Source organism: Gorilla gorilla, chromosome 21 (genome assembly GCF_029281585.2).
Source record: "Gorilla gorilla gorilla isolate KB3781 chromosome 21, NHGRI_mGorGor1-v2.1_pri, whole genome shotgun sequence".
NCBI classification, from domain to species: Eukaryota; Metazoa; Chordata; class Mammalia; order Primates; family Hominidae; genus Gorilla; species Gorilla gorilla.
Window position 1 is genome coordinate 37,137,254 of NC_073245.2, and position 19,450 is coordinate 37,156,703.

Sequence of the window (19,450 nt, forward strand, 5' to 3'; positions counted from 1 at the left end):
GTTTGGAAACACTCTGTTTGTAAAGTCTGCAAGTGGATATTTGGACCTCTTTCAGGATTTCGTTGGAAACGGGATTTCTGCATCTAACGCTAGACAGAAGAATTCTCAGTAACTTCTTTGGGCTGCGTGTGTTCAACTCACAGAGTTGAACCTTCCTTTAGACAGAGCAGATTTGAAACCCTCCTTTTGTCGAATTTGCAAGTGGAGATTTCAAGCGCTTTGGGGCCAACGGTAGAAAAGGAAATATCCTCGCATAAAAACTAGAGAGAATCATTCTCAGCAACCACTTTGGGATGTGTGCGTTCCACTCACAGAGTTTAACCTTTCTTTTCATGGAGCAGTTTGGAAACACTCTGTTTGTAAAGTCTGCAAGTGGATATTTGGACCTCTTTGAGGATTTCGTGGGAAACGGGATTTCTGCATCTAACGCTGGACAGAAGAATTCTCAGTAACTTATTTGGGCTGCGTGTGTTCAACTCACAGAGTTGAACCTTCCTTTATACAGAGCAGATTTGAAACCCTCTTTTTGTGGAATTTGCAAGTGGAGATTTCAAGCGATATGGGGCCAACGGTAGAAAAGGGAATATCTTCATATAAAAACTAGAGAGAATCATTCTCAGCAACCACTTAGGGATGTGTGCGTCCCACTCACAGAGTTTAACCTTTCTTTTCATAGAGTACTTTGCAAACACTCTGTTTGTAAAGTCTGGAGGTGGATATTTGGACCTCTTTGAGGATTTCGTTGGAAACGGGATTTCTGCATCTAACGCTAGACAGAAGAATTCTCAGAAACTTCCTTGGGCTGCGTGTGTTCAACTCACAGAGTTGAACCTTCCATTCGACAGAGCAGATTTGAAACCCTCTTTTTGTGGAATTTGCAAGTGGAGATTTCAAGCGCTTTGGGGTCAACGGTAGAAAAGGAAATATCTTCGTATAAAAGCTAAGAATCATTCTCAGCAACCACTTTGGGATGTGTGCGTTCCACTCACAGAGTTTAACCTTTCTTTTCATAGAGCAGTTTGGAAACACTGTGTTTGTAAAGTCAGCAAGTGGATATTTGGACCTCTTTGAGGATTTCGATGGAAACGGTATTTCTGCATCTAACGCTAGACAGAAGAATTCTCAGTAACTTCTTTGGGCTGCGTGTGTTCAACTCACAGAGTTGAACCTTCCTTTAGACAGAGCAGATTTGAAACCCTCCTTTTGTGGAATTTGCAAGTGGAGATTTCAAGCGCTTTGGGGCCAACCGTAGAAAAGGAAATATCTTCGCATAAAAACTAGAGAGAATCATTCTCAGCAACCACTTTGGGATGTGTGCGTTCCACTCACAGAGTTTAACCTTTCTTTTCATGGAGCAGTTTGGAAACACTCTGTTTGTAATGTCTGAAAGTGGATATTTGGACCTCTTTGAGGATTTCGTGGGAAACGGGATTTCTGCATCTAACGCTAGACAGAAGAATTCTCAGTAACTTCTTTGGGCTGCGTGTGTTCAATTCACAGAGTTGAACCTTCCTTTAGAGAGAGCAGATTTGAAACCGTCTTTTTGTGGAATTTGCAAGTGGAGATTTCAAGCGCAATGGGGCAAACGTTTGAAAACGAAATATCTTCATATAAAAACTAGAGAGGATCATTCTCAGCAACCACTTTGGGATGTGTGCGTTCCACTCACAGAGTTCAACCTTTCTTTTCATAGAGCAGTTTGGAAACACTCTGTTTGTAAAGTCTGCAAGTGGATATTTGGACCTCTTTCAGGATTTCGTTGGAAACGGGATTTCTGCATCTAACGCTAGACAGAAGAATTCTCAGTAACTTCTTTGGGCTGCGTGTGTTCAACTCACAGAGTTGAACCTTCCTTTAGACAGAGCAGATTTGAAACCCTCCTTTTGTCGAATTTGCAAGTGGAGATTTCAAGCGCTTTGGGGCCAACGGTAGAAAAGGAAATATCCTCGCATAAAAACTAGAGAGAATCATTCTCAGCAACCACTTTGGGATGTGTGCGTTCCACTCACAGAGTTTAACCTTTCTTTTCATGGAGCAGTTTGGAAACACTCTGTTTGTAAAGTCTGCAAGTGGATATTTGGACCTCTTTGAGGATTTCGTGGGAAACGGGATTTCTGCATCTAACGCTGGACAGAAGAATTCTCAGTAACTTATTTGGGCTGCGTGTGTTCAACTCACAGAGTTGAACCTTCCTTTATACAGAGCAGATTTGAAACCCTCTTTTTGTGGAATTTGCAAGTGGAGATTTCAAGCGATATGGGGCCAACGGTAGAAAAGGGAATATCTTCATATAAAAACTAGAGAGAATCATTCTCAGCAACCACTTAGGGATGTGTGCGTCCCACTCACAGAGTTTAACCTTTCTTTTCATAGAGTACTTTGCAAACACTCTGTTTGTAAAGTCTGGAGGTGGATATTTGGACCTCTTTGAGGATTTCGTTGGAAACGGGATTTCTGCATCTAACGCTAGACAGAAGAATTCTCAGAAACTTCCTTGGGCTGCGTGTGTTCAACTCACAGAGTTGAACCTTCCATTCGACAGAGCAGATTTGAAACCCTCTTTTTGTGGAATTTGCAAGTGGAGATTTCAAGCGCTTTGGGGTCAACGGTAGAAAAGGAAATATCTTCGTATAAAAGCTAAGAATCATTCTCAGCAACCACTTTGGGATGTGTGCGTTCCACTCACAGAGTTTAACCTTTCTTTTCATAGAGCAGTTTGGAAACACTGTGTTTGTAAAGTCAGCAAGTGGATATTTGGACCTCTTTGAGGATTTCGATGGAAACGGTATTTCTGCATCTAACGCTAGACAGAAGAATTCTCAGTAACTTCTTTGGGCTGCGTGTGTTCAACTCACAGAGTTGAACCTTCCTTTAGACAGAGCAGATTTGAAACCCTCCTTTTGTGGAATTTGCAAGTGGAGATTTCAAGCGCTTTGGGGCCAACCGTAGAAAAGGAAATATCTTCGCATAAAAACTAGAGAGAATCATTCTCAGCAACCACTTTGGGATGTGTGCGTTCCACTCACAGAGTTTAACCTTTCTTTTCATGGAGCAGTTTGGAAACACTCTGTTTGTAATGTCTGAAAGTGGATATTTGGACCTCTTTGAGGATTTCGTGGGAAACGGGATTTCTGCATCTAACGCTAGACAGAAGAATTCTCAGTAACTTCTTTGGGCTGCGTGTGTTCAATTCACAGAGTTGAACCTTCCTTTAGAGAGAGCAGATTTGAAACCGTCTTTTTGTGGAATTTGCAAGTGGAGATTTCAAGCGCAATGGGGCAAACGTTTGAAAACGAAATATCTTCATATAAAAACTAGAGAGGATCATTCTCAGCAACCACTTTGGGATGTGTGCGTTCCACTCACAGAGTTCAACCTTTCTTTTCATAGAGCAGTTTGGAAACACTCTGTTTGTAAAGTCTGCAAGTGGATATTTGGACCTCTTTCAGGATTTCGTTGGAAACGGGATTTCTGCATCTAACGCTAGACAGAAGAATTCTCAGTAACTTCTTTGGGCTGCGTGTGTTCAACTCACAGAGTTGAACCTTCCTTTAGACAGAGCAGATTTGAAACCCTCCTTTTGTGGAATTTGCAAGTGGAGATTTCAACCGCTTTGGGGCCAACGGTAGAAAAGGAAATATCTTCGCATAAAAACTAGAGAGAATCATTCTCAGCAACCACTTTGGGATGTGTGCGTTCCACTCACAGAGTTTAACCTTTCTTTTCATGGAGCAGTTTGGAAACACTCTGTTTGTAAAGTCTGCAAGTGGATATTTGGACCTCTTTGAGGATTTCGTGGGAAACGGGATTTCTGCATCTAACGCTGGACAGAAGAATTCTCAGTAACTTCTTTGGGCTGCGTGTGTTCAACTCACAGAGTTGAACCTTCCTTTATACAGAGCAGATTTGAAACCCTCTTTTTGTGGAATTTGCAAGTGGAGATTTCAAGCGATATGGGGCCAACGGTAGAAAACGGAATATCTTCATATAAAAACTAGAGAGAATCATTCTCAGCAACCACTTAGGGATGTGTGCGTCCCACTCACAGAGTTTAACCTTTCTTTTCATAGAGTGCTTTGGAAACACTCTGTTTGTAAAGTCTGGAAGTGGATATTTGGACCTCTTTGAGGATTTCGTTGGAAACGGGATTTCTGCATCTAACGCTAGACAGAAGAATTCTCAGAAACTTCCTTGGTCTGCGTGTGTTCAACTCACAGAGTTGAACCTTCCTTTAGACAGAGCAGATTTGAAACCCTCTTTTTGTGGAATTTGCAAGTGGAGATTTCAAGCGCTTTGGGGTCAACGGTAGAAAAGGAAATATCTTCGTATAAAAGCTAAGAATCATTCTCAGCAACCACTTTGGGATGTGTGCGTTCCACTCACAGAGTTTAACCTTTCTTTTCATAGAGCAGTTTGGAAACACTGTGTTTGTAAAGTCAGCAAGTGGATATTTGGACCTCTTTGAGGATTTCGATGGAAACGGTATTTCTGCATCTAACGCTAGACAGAAGAATTCTCAGTAACTTCTTTGGGCTGCGTGTGTTCAACTCACAGAGTTGAACCTTCCTTTAGACAGAGCAGATTTGAAACCCTCTTTTTGCGGAATTTGCAAGTGGAGATTTCAAGCGCTTTTGGGTCAACAGTAGAAAAGGAAATATCTTCGTATATAAACAAGAATCATTCTCAGCAACCACTTTGGGATGTGTGCGTTCCACTCACAGAGTTTAACCTTTCTTTTCATAGAGCAGTTTGGAAACACTGTTTTTGAGAAGTCTGCAAGTGGATATTTGGACCTCTTTGAGGATTTCAATGGAAACGGGATTTCTGCATTTATCGTTAGATAGAAGAATTCTCAGTAACTTCTTTGGGCTGTGTGTGTTCAACTCACAGAGATGAACCTTCCTTTAGACAGAGCAGATTTGAAACCCTCCTTTTGTGGAGTTTGCAAGTGGAGATTTCAAGCGCTTTGGGGCCAACCGCAGAAAAGGAAATATCTTCGCATAAAAACTAGAGAGAATCATTCTCAGCAACCACTTTGGGATGTGTGCGTTCCACTCACAGAGTTTAACCTTTCTTTTCATGGAGCAGTTTGGAAACACTCTGTTTGTAAAGTCTGAAAGTGGATATTTGGACCTCTTTGAGGATTTCGTGGGAAACGGGATTTCTGCATCTAACGCTAGACAGAAGAATTCTCAGTAACTTCTTTGGGCTGCGTGTGTTCAATTCACAGAGTTGAACCTTCCTTTAGAGAGAGCAGATTTGAAACCGTCTTTTTGTGGAATTTGCAAGTGGAGATTTCAAGCGCTATGGGGCCAACGGTTGAAAACGAAATATCTTCATATAAAAACTAGAGAGGATCATTCTCAGCAACCACTTTGGGATGTGTGCGTTCCACTCACAGAGTTTAACCTTTCTTTTCATAGAGCAGTTTGGAAACACTCTGTTTGTAAAGTCTGCAAGTGGATATTTGGACCTCTTTCAGGATTTCGTTGGAAACGGGATTTCTGCATCTAACGCTAGACAGAAGAATTCTCAGTAACTTCTTTGGGCTGCGTGTGTTCAACTCACAGAGTTGAACCTTCCTTTAGACAGAGCAGATTTGAAACCCTCCTTTTGTGGAATTTGCAAGTGGAGATTTCAAGCGCTTTGGGGCCAACCGTAGAAAAGGAAATATCTTCGCATAAAAACTAGAGAGAATCATTCTCAGCAACCACTTTGGGATGTGTGCGTTCCACTCACAGAGTTTAACCTTTCTTTTCATGGAGCAGTTTGGAAACACTCTGTTTGTAAAGTCTGAAAGTGGATATTTGGACCTCTTTGAGGATTTCGTGGGAAACGGGATTTCTGCATCTAACGCTAGACAGAAGAATTCTCAGTAACTTCTTTGGGCTGCGTGTGTTCAACTCACAGAGTTGAACCTGACTTCAGACAGAGCAGATCTGAAACCCTCTTTTAGTGGAATTTGCAAGTGGAGATTTCAAGCGCTTTGGCGCCAATGGTAGAAAAGGAAATATCTTCGTATAAAAACTAGAGAGAATCATTCTCAGCAACCACTTTGGGATGTGTGCGCCCCACTCACAGAGTTTAACCTTTCTTTTCATAGAGTACTTTGGAAACACTCTGTTTGTAAAGTCTGCAAGTGGATATTTGGACCTCTTTGAGGATTTCGTTGGAAACGGGATTTCTGCATCTAACGCTAGACAGAAGAATTCTCAGTAACTTCTTCAGGCTGCGTGTCTTCAACTCACACAGTTGAATCTTCCTTTAGACAGAGCAGATTTGAAACCGTCTATTTGTGGAATTTGCAAGTGGAGATTTCAAGCGCTTTTGGGTCAACAGTAGAAAAGGAAATATCTTCGTATAAAAACTAAGAATCATTCTCAGCAACCACTTTGGGATGTGTGCATTCCACTCACAGAGTTTAACCTTTCTTTTCATAGAGCAGTTTGGAAACACTGTGTTTGTGAAGTCTGCAAGTGGATATTTGGACCTCTTTGAGGATTTCAATGGAAACGGGATTTCTGCATTTATCGTTAGATAGAAGAATTCTCAGTAACTACTTTGGGCTGTGTGTGTTCAACTCACAGAGATGAACCTTCCCTTAGACAGAGCAGATTTGAAACCCTCCTTTTGTGGAATTTGCAAGTGGAGATTTCAAGCGCTTTAGGGCCAACCGTAGAAAAGGAAATATCTTCGCATAAAAACTAGAGAGAATCATTCTCAGCAACCACTTTGGGATGTGTGCGTTCCACTCACAGAGTTTAACCTTTCTTTTCATGGAGCAGTTTGGAAACACTCTGTTTGTAATGTCTGCAAGTGGATATTTGGACCTCTTTGAGGATTTCGTGGGAAACGGGATTTCTGCATCTAACGCTGGACAGAAGAATTCTCAGTAACTTCTTTGGGCTGCGTGTGTTCAATTCACAGAGTTGAAACTTCCTTTAGAGAGAGCAGATTTGAAACCGTCTTTTTGTGGAATTTGCAAGTGGAGATTTCAAGCGCAATGGGGCCAACGGTTGAAAACGAAATATCTTCATATAAAAACTAGAGAGGATCATTCTCAGCAACCACTTTGGGATGTGTGCGTTCCACTCACAGAGTTTAACCTTTCTTTTCATAGAGCAGTTTGGAAACACTCTGTTTGTAAAGTCTGCAAGTGGATATTTGGACCTCTTTCAGGATTTCGTTGGAAACGGGATTTCTGCATCTAACGCTAGACAGAAGAATTCTCAGTAACTTCTTTGGGCTGCGTGTGTTCAACTCACAGAGTTGAACCTTCCTTTAGACAGAGCAGATTTGAAACCCTCCTTTTGTCGAATTTGCAAGTGGAGATTTCAAGCGCTTTGGGGCCAACGGTAGAAAAGGAAATATCCTCGCATAAAAACTAGAGAGAATCATTCTCAGCAACCACTTTGGGATGTGTGCGTTCCACTCACAGAGTTTAACCTTTCTTTTCATGGAGCAGTTTGGAAACACTCTGTTTGTAAAGTCTGCAAGTGGATATTTGGACCTCTTTGAGGATTTCGTGGGAAACGGGATTTCTGCATCTAACGCTGGACAGAAGAATTCTCAGTAACTTCTTTGGGCTGCGTGTGTTCAACTCACAGAGTTGAACCTTCCTTTATACAGAGCAGATTTGAAACCCTCTTTTTGTGGAATTTGCAAGTGGAGATTTCAAGCGATATGGGGCCAACGGTAGAAAAGGGAATATCTTCATATAAAAACTAGTGAGAATCATTCTCAGCAACCACTTAGGGATGTGTGCTTCCCACTCACAGAGTTTAACCTTTCTTTTCATAGAGTACTTTGGAAACACTCTGTTTGTAAAGTCTGGAAGTGGATATTTGGACCTCTTTGAGGATTTCGTTGGAAACGGGATTTCTGCATCTAACGCTAGACAGAAGAATTCTCAGAAACTTCCTTGGGCTGCGTGTGTTCAACTCACAGAGTTGAACCTTCCTTTAGACAGAGCAGATTTGAAACCCTCTTTTTGTGGAATTTGCAAGTGGAGATTTCAAGCGCTTTGGGGTCAACGGTAGAAAAGGAAATATCTTCGTATAAAAGCTAAGAATCATTCTCAGCAACCACTTTGGGATGTGTGCGTTCCACTCACAGAGTTTAACCTTTCTTTTCATAGAGCAGTTTGGAAACACTGTGTTTGTAAAGTCAGCAAGTGGATATTTGGACCTCTTTGAGGATTTCGATGGAAACGGTATTTCTGCATCTAACGCTAGACAGAAGAATTCTCAGTAACTTCTTTGGGCTGCGTGTGTTCAACTCACAGAGTTGAACCTTCCTTTCGACAGAGCAGATTTGAAACCCTCTTTTTGCGGAATTTGCAAGTGGAGATTTCAAGCGCTTTTGGGTCAACAGTAGAAAAGGAAATATCTTCGTATAAAAACTAAGAATCATTCTCAGCAACCACTTTGGGATGTGTGCGTTCCACTCACAGAGTTTAACCTTTCTTTTCATAGAGCAGTTTGGAAACACTGTGTTTGTGAAGTCTGCAAGTGGATATTTGGACCTCTTTGAGGATTTCAATGGAAACGGGATTTCTGCATTTATCGTTAGATAGAAGAATTCTCAGTAACTTCTTTGGGCTGTGTGTGTTCAACTCACAGAGATGAACCTTCCTTTAGACAGAGCAGATTTGAAACCCTCCTTTTGTGGAATTTGCAAGTGGAGATTTCAAGCGCTTTGGGGCCAACCGCAGAAAATGAAATATCTTCGCATAAAAACTAGAGAGAATCATTCTCAGCAACCACTTTGGGATGTGTGCGTTCCACTCACAGAGTTTAACCTTTCTTTTCATGGAGCAGTTTGGAAACACTCTGTTTGTTAAGTCTGAAAGTGGATATTTGGACCTCTTTGAGGATTTCGTGGGAAACGGGATTTCTGCATCTAACGCTAGACAGAAGAATTCTCAGTAACTTCTTTGGGCTGCGTGTGTTCAATTCACAGAGTTGAACCTTCCTTTAGAGAGAGCAGATTTGAAACCGTCTTTTTGTGGAATTTGCAAGTGGAGATTTCAAGCGCTATGGGGCCAACGGTTGAAAACGAAATATCTTCATATAAAAACTAGAGAGGATCATTCTCAGCAACCACTTTGGGATGTGTGCGTTCCACTCACAGAGTTTAACCTTTCTTTTCATGGAGCAGTTTGGAAACACTCTGTTTGTAAAGTCTGCAAGTGGATATTTGGACCTCTTTGAGGATTTCGTGGGAAACGGGATTCCTGCATCTAACGCTGGACAGAAGAATTCTCAGTAACTTCTTTGGGCTGCGTGTGTTCAACTCACAGAGTTGAACCTTCCTTTATACAGAGCAGATTTGAAACCCTCTTTTTGTGGAATTTGCAAGTGGAGATTTCAAACGCATTGGGGCCAATGGTAGAAAAGGGAATATCTTCATATAAAAACTAGAGAGAATCATTCTCAGCAACCACTTAGGGATGTGTGCGTCCCACTCACAGAGTTTAACCTTTCTTTTCATAGAGTACTTTGGAAACACTCTGTTTGTAAAGTCTGGAAGTGGATATTTGGACCTCTTTGAGGATTTCGTTGGAAACGGGATTTCTGCATCTAACGCTAGACAGAAGAATTCTCAGAAACTTCCTTGGGCTGTGTGTGTTCAACTCACAGAGTTGAACCTTCCTTTAGACAGAGCAGATTTGAAACCCTCTTTTTGTGGAATTTGCAAGTGGAGATTTCAAGCGCTTTGGGGTCAACGGTAGAAAAGGAAATATCTTCGTATAAAAACTAAGAATCATTCTCAGCAACCACTTTGGGATGAGTGCGTTCCACTCACAGAGTTTAACCTTTCTTTTCATAGAGCAGTTTGGAAACACTCTGTTTGTGAAGTCTGCAAGTGGATATTTGGACCTCTTTGAGGATTTCAATGGAAACGGGATTTCTGCATCTATCGTTAGATAGAAGAATTCTCAGTAACTTCCTTGGGCTGTGTGTGTTCAACTCACAGAGATGAACCTTCCTTTAGACAGAGCAGATTTGAAACACTCCTTTTGTGGAATTTGCAAGTGGAGATTTCAAGCGCTTTGGGGCCAACGGTAGAAAAGGAAATATCTTCGCATAAAAACTAGAGAGAATCATTCTCAGCAACCACTTTGCGATGTGTGCGTTCCACACACAGAGTTTAACCTTTGTTTTCATGGAGCAGTTTGGAAACACTGTGTTTGTAAAGTCAGCAAGTGGATATTTGGACCTCTTTGGGGATTTCGATGGAAACGGTATTTCTGCATCTAACGCTAGACAGAAGAATTCTCAGTAACTTCTTTGGGCTGCGTGTGTTCAACTCACAGAGTTGAACCTTCCTTTAGACAGAGCAGATTTGAAACCCTCTTTTTGCGGAATTTGCAAGTGGAGATTTCAAGCGCTTTTGGGTCAACAGTAGAAAAGGAAATATCTTCGTATAAAAACTAAGAATCATTCTCAGCAACCACTTTGGGATGTGTGCGTTCCACTCACAGAGTTTAACCTTTCTTTTCATAGAGCAGTTTGGAAACACTGTGTTTGTGAAGTTTGCAAGTGGATATTTGGACCTCTTTGAGGATTTCAATGGAAACGGGATTTCTGCATTTATCGTTAGATAGAAGAATTCTCAGTAACTTCTTTGGGCTGTGTGTGTTCAACTCACAGAGATGAACCTTCCTTTAGACAGAGCAGATTTGAAACCCTCCTTTTGTGGAATTTGCAAGTGGAGATTTCAAGCGCTTTGGGGCCAACCGTAGAAAAGGAAATATCTTCGCATAAAAACTAGAGAGAATCATTCTCAGCAACCACTTTGGGATGTGTGCGTTCCACTCACAGAGTTTAACCTTTCTTTTCATGGAGCAGTTTGGAAACACTCTGCTTGTAAAGTCTGAAAGTGGATATTTGGACCTCTTTGAGGATTTCGTGGGAAACGGGATTTCTGCATCTAACGCTAGACAGAAGAATTCTCAGTAACTTCTTTGGGCTGCGTGTGTTCACCTCACAGAGTTGAACCTTCCTTTAGAGAGAGCAGATTTGAAACCGTCTTTTTGTGGAATTTGCAAGTGGAGATTTCAAGCACTATGGGGCCAACGGTTGAAAACGAAATATCTTCATATAAAAACTAGAGAGGATCATTCTCAGCAACCACTTTGGGATGTGTGCGTTCCACTCACAGAGTTTAACCTTTCCTTTCATAGAGCAGTTTGGAAACACTCTGTTTGTAAAGTCTGCAAGTGGATATTTGGACCTCTTTCAGGATTTCGTTGGAAACGGGATTTCTGCATCTAACGCTAGACAGAAGAATTCTCAGTAACTTCTTTGGGCTGCGTGTGTTCAACTCACAGAGTTGAACCTTCCTTTAGACAGAGCAGATTTGAAACCCTCCTTTTGTGGAATTTGCAAGTGGAGATTTCAAGCGCTTTGGGGCCAACAGTAGAAAAGGAAATATCTTCGCATAAAAACTAGAGAGAATCATTCTCAGCAACCACTTTGGGATGTGTGCGTTCCACTCACAGAGTTTAACCTTTCTTTTCATAGAGCAGTTTGGAAACACTCTGTTTGTAAAGTCTGCAAGTGGATATTTGGACCTCTTTGAGGATTTGGTGGGAAACGGGATTTCTGCATCTAACGCTGGACGGAAGAATTCTCAGTAACTTCTTTGGGCAGCGTGTGTTCAACTCACAGAGTTGAACCTTCCTTTATACAGAGCAGATTTGAAACCCTCTTTTTGTGGAATTTGCAAGTGGAGATTTCAAGCGATATGGGGCCAACGGTAGAAAAGGGAATATCTTCATATAAAAATTAGAGAGAATCATTCTCAGCAACCACTTAGGGATGTGTGCGTCCCACTCACAGAGTTTAACCTTTCTTTTCATATAGTACTTTGGAAACACTCTGTTTGTAAAGTCTGGAAGTGGATATTTGGACCTCTTTGAGGATTTCGTTGGAAACGGGATTTCTGCATCTAACGCTAGACAGAAGAATTCTCAGAAACTTCCTTGGGCTGCGTGTGTTCAACTCACAGAGTTGAACCTTCCTTTAGACAGAGCAGATTTGAAACCCTCTTTTTGTGGAATTTGCAAGTGGAGATTTCAAGCGCTTTGGGGTCAACGGTAGAAAAGGAAATATCTTCGTATAAAAACTAAGAATCATTCTCAGCAACCACTTTGGGATGTGTGCGTCCCACTCACAGAGTTTAACCTTTCTTTTCATAGAGCAGTTTGGAAACACTCTGTTTGTGAAGTCTGCAAGTGGATATTTGGACCGCTTTGAGGATTTCAATGGAAACGGGATTTCTGCATCTATCGTTAGATAGAAGCATTCTCAGTAACTTCCTTGGGCTGTGTGTGTTCAACTCACAGAGATGAACCTTCCTTTAGACAGAGCAGATTTGAAACACTCCTTTTGTGGAATTTGCAAGTGGAGATTTCAAGCGCTTTGGGGCCAACGGTAGAAAAGGAAATATGTTCGTATAAAAACTGGGGAGATTCATTCTCAGCAACCACTTTGGGAACTGTGCGTTCCACTCACAGAGTTTAAACTTTCTTTTCATAGAGCAGTTTGGAAACACTCTGTAAAATCTGTTAATGGATATTTGGACCTCTTTGAGGATTTCGTTGGAAACGGGATTTCTGTATCTAACGCTAGACAGAAGAATTCTCAGTAAATTCTTTGGGCTGCATGTGTTCAACTCACAGAGTTGAACCTTCCTTTAGACAGAGCAGATTTGAAGCCCTCTTTTTCTGGAATTTGCAAGTGGAGATTTCAAGGTCTTTGGGGCCAATGGTAGAAAAGGAAATATCTTCGTATAAAAACTAGAGAGAATCATTCTCAGCAACCAATTTGGGATGTGTGCGTTCCACTCACAGTGTTTAACCTTTCTTTTCATAGAGCAGTTTGGAAACACTCTGTTTGTAAAGTCTGCAAGTGGTTACTTGGACCTCTTTGAGGATTTTGTTGGAAAGGGATTTCTGCATCTAACGCTACACAGAATAATATTCAGTAACTTCTTTGGGCTGCGTGTGTTCAACTCACGGAGTTGAACCTTCCTCTGGACAGAGCAGATTTGAAACCCTCTTTTTGTGGAATTTGCAAGTGGAGATTTCAAGCGCTTTGGCGACAATGGTAGAAAGGGAAATATCTTCGTATAAAAACTAGAGAGAATCATTCTCAGCAACCACTTTGCGATGTGTGCGTTCCACTCACAGAGTTTAACCTTTATTTTCATTGAGCAGTTTGGAAACACTGTGTTTGTGAAGTCTGCAAGTGGATATTTGGACCTCTTTGAGGATTTCGTTGGAAACGGGATTTCTGCATTTATCGTTAGATAGAAGAATTCTCAGTAACTTCTTCAGGCTGCGTGTGTTCAACTCACACAGTTGAACCTTCCTTTAGACAGAGCAGATTTGAAACCCTCTATTTGTGGAATTTGCAAGTGGAGATTTCAAGCGCTTTGGGGTCAACAGTAGAAAAGGAAATATCTTCGTATAAAAACTAAGAATCATTCTCAGCAACCACTTTGTGATGTGTGCGTTCCACTCACAGAGTTTAACCTTTCTTTTCATAGAGCAGTTTGAAAACACTCTGTTTGTGAAGTCTGCAAGTGGATATTTGGACCTCTTTGAGGATTTCAATGGAAACGGGATTTCTGCATCTATCGTTACATAGAAGAATTCTCAGTAACTTCTTTGGGCTGTGTGTGTTCAACTCACAGAGATGAACCTTCCTTTAGACAGAGCAGATTTGAAACCCTCCTTTTGTGGAATTTGCAAGTGGAGATTTCAAGCGCTTTGGGGCCAACCGCAGAAAAGGAAATATCTTCGCATAAAAACTAGAGAGAATCATTCTCAGCAACCACTTTGGGATGTGTGCGTTCCACTCACAGAGTTTAACCTTTCTTTTCATGGAGCAGTTTGGAAACACTCTGTTTGTAAAGTCTGAAAGTGGATATTTGGACCTCTTTGAGGATTTCGTGGGAAACTGGATTTCTGCATCTAACGCTAGACAGAAGAATTCTCAGTAACTTCTTTGGGCTGCGTGTGTTCAACTCACGGAGTTGAACCTTCCTCTGGACAAAGCAGGTTTGAAACCCTCTTTTTGTGGAATTTGCAAGTGGAGATTTCAAGCGCTTTGGCGACAATGGTAGAAAAGGAAATATCTTCGTATAAAAACTAGAGAGAATCATTCTCAGCAACCACTTTGGGATGTGTGCGTTCCACTCACAGAGTTTAACCTTTATTTTCATTGAGCAGTTTGGAAACACTGTGTTTGTGAAGTCTGCAAGTGGATATTTGGACCTCTTTGAGGATTTCGTTGGAAACGGGATTTCTGCATTTATCGTTAGATAGAAGAATTCTCAGTAACTTCTTCAGGCTGCGTGTGTTCAACTCACACAGTTGAACCTTCCTTTAGACAGAGCAGATTTGAAACCCTCTATTTGTGGAATTTGCAAGTGGAGATTTCAAGCGCTTTGGGGTCAACAGTAGAAAAGGAAATATCTTCGTATAAAAACTAAGAATCATTCTCAGCAACCACTTTGTGATGTGTGCGTTGCACTCACAGAGTTTAACCTTTCTTTTCATAGAGCAGTTTGAAAACACTCTGTTTGTGAAGTCTGCAAGGGATATTTGGACCTCTTTGAGGATTTCAATGGAAACGGGATTTCTGCATCTATCGTTAGATAGAAGAATTCTCAGTAACTTCTTTGGGCTGTGTGTGTTCAACTCACAGAGATGAACCTTCCTTTAGACAGAGCAGATTTGAAACCCTCCTTTTGTGGAATTTGCAAGTGGAGATTTCAAGCGCTTTGGGGCCAACCGCAGAAAAGGAAATATCTTCGCATAAAAACTAGAGAGAATCATTCTCAGCAACCACTTTGGGATGTGTGCGTTCCACTCACAGAGTTTAACCTTTCTTTTCATGGAGCAGTTTGGAAACACTCTGTTTGTGAAGTCTGAAAGTGGATATTTGGACCTCTTTGAGGATTTCGTGGGAAACGGGATTTCTGCATCTAACGCTAGACAGAAGAATTCTCAGTAACTTCTTTGGGCTGCGTGTGTTCAATTCACACAGTTGAACCTTCCTTTAGAGAGAGCAGATTTGAAACCGTCTTTTTGTGGAATTTGCAAGTGGAGATTTCAAGCGCTATGGGGCCAACGGTTGAAAACGAAATATCTTCATATAAAAACTAGAGAGGATCATTCTCAGCAACCACTTTGGGATGTGTGCGTTCCACTCACAGAGTTTAACCTTTCTTTTCATGGAGCAGTTTGGAAACACTCTGTTTGTAAAGTCTGCAAGTGGATATTTGGACCTCTTTGAGGATTTCGTGGGAAACGGGATTTCTGCATCTAACGCTGGACAGAAGAATTCTCAGTAACTTCTTTGGGCTGCGTGTGTTCAACTCACAGAGTTGAACCTTCCTTTATACAGAGCAGATTTGAAACCCTCTTTTTGTGGAATTTGCAAGTGGAGATTTCAAACGCATTGGGGCCAATGGTAGAAAAGGGAATATCTTCATATAAAAACTAGAGAGAATCATTCTCAGCAACCACTTAGGGATGTGTGCGTCCCACTCACAGAGTTTAACCTTTCTTTTCATAGAGTACTTTGGAAACACTCTGTTTGTAAAGTCTGGAAGTGGATATTTGGACCTCTTTGAGGATTTCGTTGGAAACGGGATTTCTGCATCTAACGCTAGACAGAAGAATTCTCAGAAACTTCCTTGGGCTGCGTGTGTTCAACTCACAGAGTTGAACCTTCCTTTAGACAGAGCAGATTTGAAACCCTCTTTTTGTGGAATTTGCAAGTGGAGATTTCAAGCGCTTTGGGGTCAACGGTAGAAAAGGAAATATCTTCGTATAAAAACTAAGAATCATTCTCAGCAACCACTTTGGGATGAGTGCGTTCCACTCACAGAGTTTAACCTTTCTTTTCATAGAGCAGTTTGGAAACACTCTGTTTGTGAAGTCTGCAAGTGGATATTTGGACCTCTTTGAGGATTTCAATGGAAACGGGATTTCTGCATCTATCGTTAGATAGAAGAATTCTCAGTAACTTCCTTGGGCTGTGTGTGTTCAACTCACAGAGATGAACCTTCCTTTAGACAGAGCAGATTTGAAACACTCCTTTTGTGGAATTTGCAAGTGGAGATTTCAAGCGCTTTGGGGCCAACGGTAGAAAAGGAAATATCTTCGCATAAAAACTAGAGAGAATCATTCTCAGCAACCACTTTGCGATGTGTGCGTTCCACACACAGAGTTTAACCTTTGTTTTCATGGAGCAGTTTGGAAACACTGTGTTTGTAAAGTCAGCAAGTGGATATTTGGACCTCTTTGAGGATTTCGATGGAAACTGTATTTCTGCATCTAACGCTAGACAGAAGAATTCTCAGTAACTTCTTTGGGCTGCGTGTGTTCAACTCACAGAGTTGAACCTTCCTTTAGACAGAGCAGATTTGAAACCCTCTTTTTGCGGAATTTGCAAGTGGAGATTTCAAGCGCTTTTGGGTCAACAGTAGAAAAGGAAATATCTTCGTATAAAAACTAAGAATCATTCTCAGCAACCACTTTGGGATGTGTGCGTTCCACTCACAGAGTTTAACCTTTCTTTTCATAGAGCAGTTTGGAAACACTGTGTTTGTGAAGTCTGCAAGTGGATATTTGGACCTCTTTGAGGATTTCAATGGAAACGGGATTTCTGCATTTATCGTTAGATAGAAGAATTCTCAGTAACTTCTTTGGGCTGTGTGTGTTCAACTCACAGAGATGAACCTTCCTTTAGACAGAGCAGATTTGAAACCCTCCTTTTGTGGAATTTGCAAGTGGAGATTTCAAGGGCTTTGGGGCCAACCGTAGAAAAGGAAATATCTTCGCATAAAAACTAGAGAGAATCATTCTCAGCAACCACTTTGGGATGTGTGCGTTCCACTCACAGAGTTTAACCTTTCTTTTCATGGAGCAGTTTGGAAACACTCTGCTTGTAAAGTCTGAAAGTGGATATTTGGACCTCTTTGAGGATTTCGTGGGAAACGGGATTTCTGCATCTAACGCTAGACAGAAGAAATCTCAGTAACTTCTTTGGGCTGCGTGTGTTCACCTCACAGAGTTGAACCTTCCTTTAGACAGAGCAGATTTGAAACCCTCTTTTTGCGGAATTTGCAAGTGGAGATTTCAAGCGCTTTGGGGCCAACCGTAGAAAAGGAAATATCTTCGTATAAAAACTAGAGAGAATCATTCTCAGCAACCACTTTGCGATGTGTGCGTTCCACTCACAGAGTTTAACCTTTCTTTTCATAGAGCAGTTTGGAGACACTCTGTTTGTAAAGTCTGCAAGTGGATATTTGGACCTCTTTGAGGATTTCGTTGGAAACGGGATTTCTGCATCTAACGCTAGACAGAAGAATTCTCAGTAACTTCTTTGGGCTGCGTGTGTTCAACTCACAGAGTTGGACCTTCCTTTAGACAGAGCAGATTTGAAACCCTCTATTTGTGGAACTTGCAAGTGGAGATTTAAAGCGCTTTGGCGCCAATGGTAGAAAAGGAAATATCTTCGTATAAAAACTAAGAATCATTCTCAGCAACCACTTTGGGATGTGTGCGTTCCACTCACAGAGTTTAACCTTTCTTTTCATAGAGTACTTTGGAAACACTCTGTTTGTAAAGTCGGCAAGTGGATATTTGGACCTCTTTGAGGATTTTGTTGGAAACGGAATTTCTGCATCTAACGCTAGACAGAAGAATTCTCAGTAACTTCTTCAGGCTGCGTGTGTTCAACTCACACAGTTGAACCTTCCTTTCGACAGAGCAGATTTGAAACCCTCTATTTGTGGAATTTGCAAGTGGAGATTTCAAGCGCTTTGGGGTCAACAGTAGAAAAGGAAATATCTTCGTATAAAAACTAAGAATCATTCTCAGCAACCACTATCGGATGTGTGCGTTCCACTCACAGAGTTTAACCTTTCTTTTCATAGAGCAGTTTGAAAACACTCTGTTTGTGAAGTCTGCAAGTGGATATTTGGACCTCTTTGAGGATTTCAATGGAAACGGGATTTCTGCATCTATCGTTAGATAGAAGAATTCTCAGTAACTTCTTTGGGCTGTGTGTGTTCAACTCACAGAGATGAACCTTCCTTTAGACAGAGCAGATTTGAAACCCTCCTTTTGTGGAATTTGCAAGTGGAGATTTCAAGCGCTTTGGGGCCAACGGTAGAAAAGGAAATATCTTCGCATAAAAACTAGAGAGAATCATTCTCAGCAACCACTTTGGGATGTGTGCGTTCCACTCACAGAGTTTAACCTTTCTTTTCATGGAGCAGTTTGGAAACACTCTGTTTGTAAAGTCTGCAAGTGGATATTTGGACCTCTTTGAGGATTTCAATGGAAACGGGATTTCTGCATCTATCGTTAGATAGAAGAATTCTCAGTAACTTCCTTGGGCTGTGTGTGTTCAACTCACAGAGATGAACCTTCCTTTAGACAGAGCAGATTTGAAACACTCCTTTTGTGGAATTTGCAAGTGGAGATTTCAAGCGCTTTGGGGCCAACGGTAGAAAAGGAAATATCTTCGCATAAAAACTAGAGAGAATCATTCTCAGCAACCACTTTGCGATGTGTGCGTTCCACACACAGAGTTTAACCTTTGTTTTCATGGAGCAGTTTGGAAACACTGTGTTTGTAAAGTCAGCAAGTGGATATTTGGACCTCTTTGAGGATTTCGATGGAAACTGTATTTCTGCATCTAACGCTAGACAGAAGAATTCTCAGTAACTTCTTTGGGCTGCGTGTGTTCAACTCACAGAGTTGAACCTTCCTTTAGACAGAGCAGATTTGAAACCCTCTTTTTGCGGAATTTGCAAGTGGAGATTTCAAGCGCTTTTGGGTCAACAGTAGAAAAGGAAATATCTTCGTATAAAAACTAAGAATCATTCTCAGCAACCACTTTGGGATGTGTGCGTTCCACTCACAGAGTTTAACCTTTCTTTTCATAGAGCAGTTTGGAAACACTGTGTTTGTGAAGTCTGCAAGTGGATATTTGGACCTCTTTGAGGATTTCAATGGAAACGGGATTTCTGCATTTATCGTTAGATAGAAGAATTCTCAGTAACTTCTTTGGGCTGTGTGTGTTCAACTCACAGAGATGAACCTTCCTTTAGACAGAGCAGATTTGAAACCCTCCTTTTGTGGAATTTGCAAGTGGAGATTTCAAGGGCTTTGGGGCCAACCGTAGAAAAGGAAATATCTTCGCATAAAAACTAGAGAGAATCATTCTCAGCAACCACTTTGGGATGTGTGCGTTCCACTCACAGAGTTTAACCTTTCTTTTCATGGAGCAGTTTGGAAACACTCTGCTTGTAAAGTCTGAAAGTGGATATTTGGACCTCTTTGAGGATTTCGTGGGAAACGGGATTTCTGCATCTAACGCTAGACAGAAGAATTCTCAGTAACTTCTTTGGGCTGCGT